The sequence below is a fragment of the Cupressus sempervirens genome, chromosome 4, assembly GCF_028749045.1.
Source record: "Cupressus sempervirens isolate cs-2001-9-10 chromosome 4, ASM2874904v1, whole genome shotgun sequence".
NCBI classification, from domain to species: domain Eukaryota; kingdom Viridiplantae; phylum Streptophyta; class Pinopsida; order Cupressales; family Cupressaceae; genus Cupressus; species Cupressus sempervirens.
In genome coordinates this window covers 676,076,656-676,083,227 of record NC_143121.1, presented here as the reverse complement: position 1 = coordinate 676,083,227, position 6,572 = coordinate 676,076,656, and the positions used below count along the sequence as shown (strand labels likewise).

At 34.3% G+C, this 6,572-nt stretch overlaps 1 pseudogene; it reads right to left on the bottom strand.

The window, feature by feature from the left end:
- Positions 1-340: 340 nt before the first annotated feature.
- LOC149563067 (3-oxoacyl-[acyl-carrier-protein] synthase I, chloroplastic-like) lies at positions 341-2,291 on the bottom strand (annotated as a pseudogene).
- Positions 2,292-6,572: the final 4,281 nt, after the last annotated feature.

The following is a 6,572-nucleotide window of genomic DNA, read 5'->3' as shown; positions in this document are numbered from 1 at the left end:
GAGATTTCACTAATCTTCTTAAGATGGAAGAAATTGAATTTTTTTTTGGGTTTGGCTAGTTTACCACCAAACCTGATTAACTTTTGTTTGCTCTAATTTGTGCAGGTTTCATATTTTTTTTTTACTAACCCTCTTTGGAAGGCTTGCCGCCAAAGGGTTTTCTTGTTAAATTTCAATTTTTTTTTGTTTTGGAAGGCATGCTACCAAAACAAGAAGTATTATATGAGTAAAGTTTGCACAAAAGCTTTGCATTTCTCTAGAATTGCTTTTTTACTTCCTTGCTTTCAAGGTTGTTTCAGCGTCCTTTTCTCAATGCTCTTGCCTCTGTTTCCTATGATGTTCAATTTGCAATTTTGAAGCTCGATTTGCTACTTTTCTCGAGTTTCTGCTCGCAATCCGACTGCCTATAACCTATGGATGTTGCATGACAATTGATGTAGTTGACCTCCTCAGGTGAAAGTCCTGAATCTTCCAAGGCTTTTGTGATGCATGTTGAGACACCAAGCCCATCAGACCAGGGATCTGTCATATGATGTGCATCACCAGTGACACCTTCACCCATGACAAAGCCATCACGCTCTTTGTCCCATGGTCTTGAAGCTGTCTAAAGGTCATCATTCCTATTTGAAAGAGCCCTACAAGCAATAAATCCACCCGCCCCTACTGGAACAATTGCAGCTTCTGTACCTCCTGCAACCATAATGTCTGCTTGACCTCGGCGAATATGGTTTGCAGCTGCAAAGAAACCGTAGTTTTCTATTGTACATGTTGTTGAAATTGAGTATTTTGGACCCATTAATCCTGTATCAATTGCCAATAATGCAGATCCCATGTTTTTAATAGAGTAAGGAATGAAGAAGGGTGTAATTCGTTTGTATCCCCTCTGCACAAGAGCCTCCACTCCTTCAGAAAAAAAACTGAAAGGCCACCCATCCCTGTTCCTACCAGCACACCAACACGGGTTTTGTCTAACTTGTCCAAGTTTTCCTCGCCAAGACTGGCACTTTCAAGCACCTTTTTCCCACTAACTAAACAATATCTCTAGCAGTAGATTCATTCAACAACCATGGGCTCATCCAGTACACGTATTCATAAATCCTTTTTGGGAATTCCCATATTTTAAAATCTCATCGTATTCCAAATTTGTTTAAAATTTTCTCGAGGCGTTCCCATTTTAAAAATCTCATCATTTTCCTTGTTTAAATTATTCTCCAGGCAAATTCCTAAATTTTCTCACACACCCTTGAAATTTTAATATTAATACATCCGCAAAAATTCAAAATACATTATTTTTTCAGCCTCCTCGAACCTGACTCGTCTACACAGAGCAAACCATCCAAGCTTTGTATTTTCATTAATCCGTGCTCAGCTTTGGATGCCACATTACATTAATGCATAGCCTGAAACTCTGAAAGTAAATGAGCAGAATCAGGTGCAGTCCTATCTGTGGCATGGGATTTTATGTTAACCACGATGCCCTATGCCTGAATATGGTGTTAGAGCTCTAGCTTCTCTTCAATGGAAACATGCCAATACACCTTTTCCCCTATTTCAATTTTACTACTTCCCAAGAGCAGTGTTGTCAAATAGACTTCCCTTGCATTGAGGAACTTTAAAAGCAACAGTTCTGGTGGGCACAGTCATCTGTAAACAGAAGACACTGCTTCAGGCATTTTTGCCAGCCTCAAATCGCGCTATTCATAAAATTCAAATTGAGATTGGACAATGGACTCCACTTTTCTCCATTAACCGTTGGTCCTAGTAGAACTTATGCACTAGACAGGAGGAGATTTTACAGTGAGACAACCGGCAGGTGGTTTTCCTGCAATGCTATTGGCGCAGATGCAGAACAGTGTGAAGAAGAAGATTTAATGGGGGATGCTAAATTTAGGCAGCCTATTCTTTTCATGCAATTTTTTGAGCTCTTGATAGAAGCATCTTTTGCTTTTATTATTGCCTCTTGTCAACCTATTTTTGGCAGGTAATCATTCACTATCAGACAAGTGTAATATTCTATCTCTCAAGCTTTTTTTAGAAAAGTTTTTAAACTCTTTTTAGTATATTCTTATCTGCCAGATCTGAACTCTATCATTATTTACTAACCTTTTTTGCAGGGTTAGTTGTAACAAATTTTACATAAAAAAAGAAGGGGAAATCATTTTTTTTTAGCATCAAGCTATCATTTAATAATTGTAATTGTATGATTTCATACTATGATATTTTAAGTATACTTATTCAAGTATATATGTGTGCAAGATAAATATACCAGCTATTATAATTTTCATATCCATGTTTACCCTTAATGGAGTTTTATACCTGATATCTATATTTAGTTGATCTTCCTTAAATAATTTTACTTAATTCTAATTGGATTATGAGTAATCTTACACATTTGCCTTCATTTTGATATTTTGATGTGCCCATAGCTACACTTTTTATGCTTTTATAGCATTTTTCTATGCCCATGTTGGCACTTTATGGTTTTATACCAATTGATCTACATGATTTATATGATATTTTTTGAGTTGCATAGGGAGCTTCATATTTTTTCAAGGTTAACTATGTAGGTCCCCTCAGTTTAACTGATACATAGTTTCCTTATCTGGCCCATGGAGTATCACTCCATCCTATATTGGTATGCACTCATTTTTTATGGAGTTTCCCTCCATTGGATCCTATCTATTCCACTTTGATAGGATAATATCTTTATGGAGTTTCCCTCCATTTGGTTCTATTGGTTCCACTTTGAAAGTTGATATTTATGGAGTTTCCCTCCATATTGTTCCATTTTTTGCTCCTCAATGAAGAGGATGTTATTATTGGAGTTTTCCCCTCCAAATTCAGATAATTGAATCTCTTATTTGAAGGCAATATGTTGTTACTCCTCATAAACCCTTCCTTTGGTCCACTTCAGCTATAATTCTTGCAAAACTGTCACTTGAATTATTTAGTGCTTGAGGCACATGTTCTACTTATCTATTATTGTCTCTCTTATATTCCTTTGATAAATATACAATATGATAATGTTCTGCATTCTTTATTGCCTAGATCGTGAGTCATGTAGGTGATGGAGTCGCGACCCATTCACTTGTAGTGGGATGACTCATTAATGGACTGTCTATATCCATGAGATTGATGCAATGTTGATGCAGGTTTCATTAGTTGGCCTTATCTGTGGTCATTTGTGCATTAGTATGTTTCTTTCATGAGAGACTTATTGCATAAAGATTGGTCATTTTGACACATATTATGCTCATTTTTGAGCTTATGAATTATTTTAGATATCATGTTAACTCCATTGCATGTTGGTGAACACATTCATTTATTTTTACTCAATTTGTCCTTGTTGACAATTTTTTGAGCATATACTTTATCTTGATATCAGGTTATCTCCACTGTTTTGTGGTAACATGTTTCTCTCTGAAATTTTTATTATCCTTATTCAAAAGGATTTCGAATTTTCATTCTACTTGTGGATATTTGTCTTGTTGTTCTCTTTTTTTTAGGAGATCCATCAAGGAACCTTCTTGGTTTTCCACATATGAAGATGTGTCTATGCTTCCACATTCAAAGGACTCATGTGCTTCTCTTAGCTCTACAAATGTTCCATATGGCTTGAAGACAATCAAATTACTTCATATTGAAGATTAAGTTGTAGTTTTTTGTAAATTATGGGTTTAATACCCTTTGATGTAATTTCCCCAAGTAAAGATTAAAGGGGGGTGTTAGAAGTTGTAATATTTCCTTGGTGTGTTTATAAACCAAGGTTAGACCTCCTTTATTCATTATTATAATATATTAGGATATAAGCCAAGGTATCCTAATATATTTATTTTTTGTCCTTTTTCCACTACATCTTATTTTGTCATCTAGTGGAATATGTGAGGACAAATATATATTGTAATTTCTAATTTTAGATTACTCCTCCTTAAGAGGAATCTCACACTTGGCCTCACACACATATGAATGGTGGCATTCATAGACATGGGAGTTACATTCTAACTCCTCTCTCTCATCTCTATTTAAGAGATGACCCTCTTCTCTCATTTAACAACAATGAGGTTTCTTTCTCTTCTCAATTATTGTATGAGCATTGCTCTCTATCTCTCTCTCTCTCTTCCTTCTTAGGCTTTTCTTAGGCTCTTCCTTCTTAGGCTTCTTAGGCTCAAATGATTGATGTTAAGATCATTGAAGCAAATGAGTTCATGAATGATGAAAATTTCATCAAAATAAAAGAATGTGAAAGCTTCCTAATTAAATTGAAGTAAAATGATTTGTCACTTTAGATGAAGCCAAGTGACTCTGATGAGGTAGTAGCTAAGATGGTACAAAAATGAAAAGAGTATGATCCTGCAAGAGAGACCCTCAATGTAGAAGAGGCTAGATAGATTATTCAAAGGAGTGGAATGATTGTATTCCCATGATGGGATATGAGTTCCTTATTCCTTTTAGATAAAATATGGAGGTGGGAAATAACAATCTCATTTGAAGATGAGAACCATAAAGGGAAGTTGAGAGGGTTTGGATACAATATTGATGCCCAAGCTATGGAAATATGGAGTTTAACTCTAGAAAACCAAAAGCCAACCCTCATGGAGATCAAGGAATCCCTTAAATGGAATGTAATATTTTGGAGTTCCATTCCTCTTCAAGAAACTAAATATATAGGTTGATGACTTTGGCATCACTATTAAGCAAGAAAAGAATTGATGTGTTGGAAGAGTAGCTAGAAGGAGTCTATGAGAGGTACATTAAAACCATGAGGCATTATGAGGAGGAGATGAAGAAGACTTATGTTTTAGAATAGAAAAATGTCCAACTGGAAAATGAAATAGTGGTTTTGAAGAATACTATCAAATCTATCACTGAGATTGAAGATAGGGGTGTACAAACAGAGGTGTATGCACCTAAAACAGAAGATGTGATAGGCCATGCTATGGTTTTAGATGAAGAGGAATTGAAGAACAGCAAGGAAATAGAAATTAGAACCATTAAGAACTTGCTAATTCATAAGATAAATTCCTTAAAATTTGTTTCATAGAATGTGCATAGAAATTACCTTTTTTTAACAAGGCGTAGAATATCAATGTTCTTAAGAAATTTCCTTGTTATCTCCCTTATTCATCGCATGGGCCCCTTACACCCAATTATTTCAAAGCCTTTTGTCTATGCTCACGTAGAAGAAAGATCTACCAAAGGGTTAATCATTTATGTTAGGAAGTTAATTCATAGAGTGAAGGAATTCAATAGTTTCTTTATGGGCAAATTACAATTGATACATAATAAGATAAAGTTAATTTCCATAGGAACACCAATTTTTTTACCTAGCATATTGGAAAATGATGGAGGGATCAAGGAATGGTTAGAATGGTCATACTCTTTTGATGACATTTGAATCACTCAAGGTTTATGACATACTACAATGGTGAGGTAGATATAATAGTAGTTTATGATTTAATAAATATGTTGTATAAACTAGAGTTAGAAATGGGTAAAGTAACTTCAAATGTCCAATCTATAACAAATGTGAAATGGAGCAAGTACCTTGAGGAGTTAAATGGAATTAGAGATGCCACATGGTGAGATGTGGAAATCGATATAGCCATTAGGGAAGTTGTAGCAAGAATAAAGGATCTACCATCAAGGGACAATGATTGAGAAATTAAAGTCACACTTAGAGGTAGAAGAGACAAAATAGAGATAAAGGGTACTAAAATCAATAGGTTTCTAAAGTACAAATAGATTCATGTCAAAGACACTTGAAGAACATGCCACCTACCAACTTTAGAATTGTTTCCCCAATTTTGTCTGGATACAAAGAATGTTTTGTGAAGTAAGAATGTAAAAATATCTTTGTATTTGATTTGAAATCAAATTTTGACATGTGTCCTCCCATTTGAATCTTGTTACAATCCTTTCTTATAAAAGGATTTCCAAGATGTGGAGTGAGGGTCTAAAACCTGTACAATTTTAGTGTTATGTTATTGTAGACAGTCCAGTTCCTATGTCAATTGTATGTTGTTCCAAATTTGCACTCTTAGAAGATAATGAATACTGGATGATAAAAGTTGTATTATTTTGAGTTATATTCTGAGTCTTATATTAGTAATGCATGGTTTTCAAGGAAAATAAATACAAAGAGGAATTTCTAAATATCTGTGTCCCTAATTGTTCTCTTCATTTACATGTGTTTGTTACTTTGAGATTGAATAAGAAAAGTTCTTTCAATTTTATATAGCTAGGATAAGTTGTATATAATTTCATTATTTCTTTTAATTCAAGGAATTAAGTTAGTTCCTTTATGAATTGGTAGGGTTTCAATGTATATGGGAGGGATATCATAAGAATGGAGTTTAGGGTTAAAATCTGATTAGTTTAATTGCAAGCCAATTAAATAGGTCAAGATTTTACTAGTATGACTCTATATGGCAATAGATAAGGCACTAGTCATAAATTATGATTGCAATTTGATATATTCATTTGATTGTGCAAAATACATTTAAATCAAAATAAATTGCCTACTTTCTATAGTAAATAACTATATTGTTGGTCATTCCCTTACTATGACAACT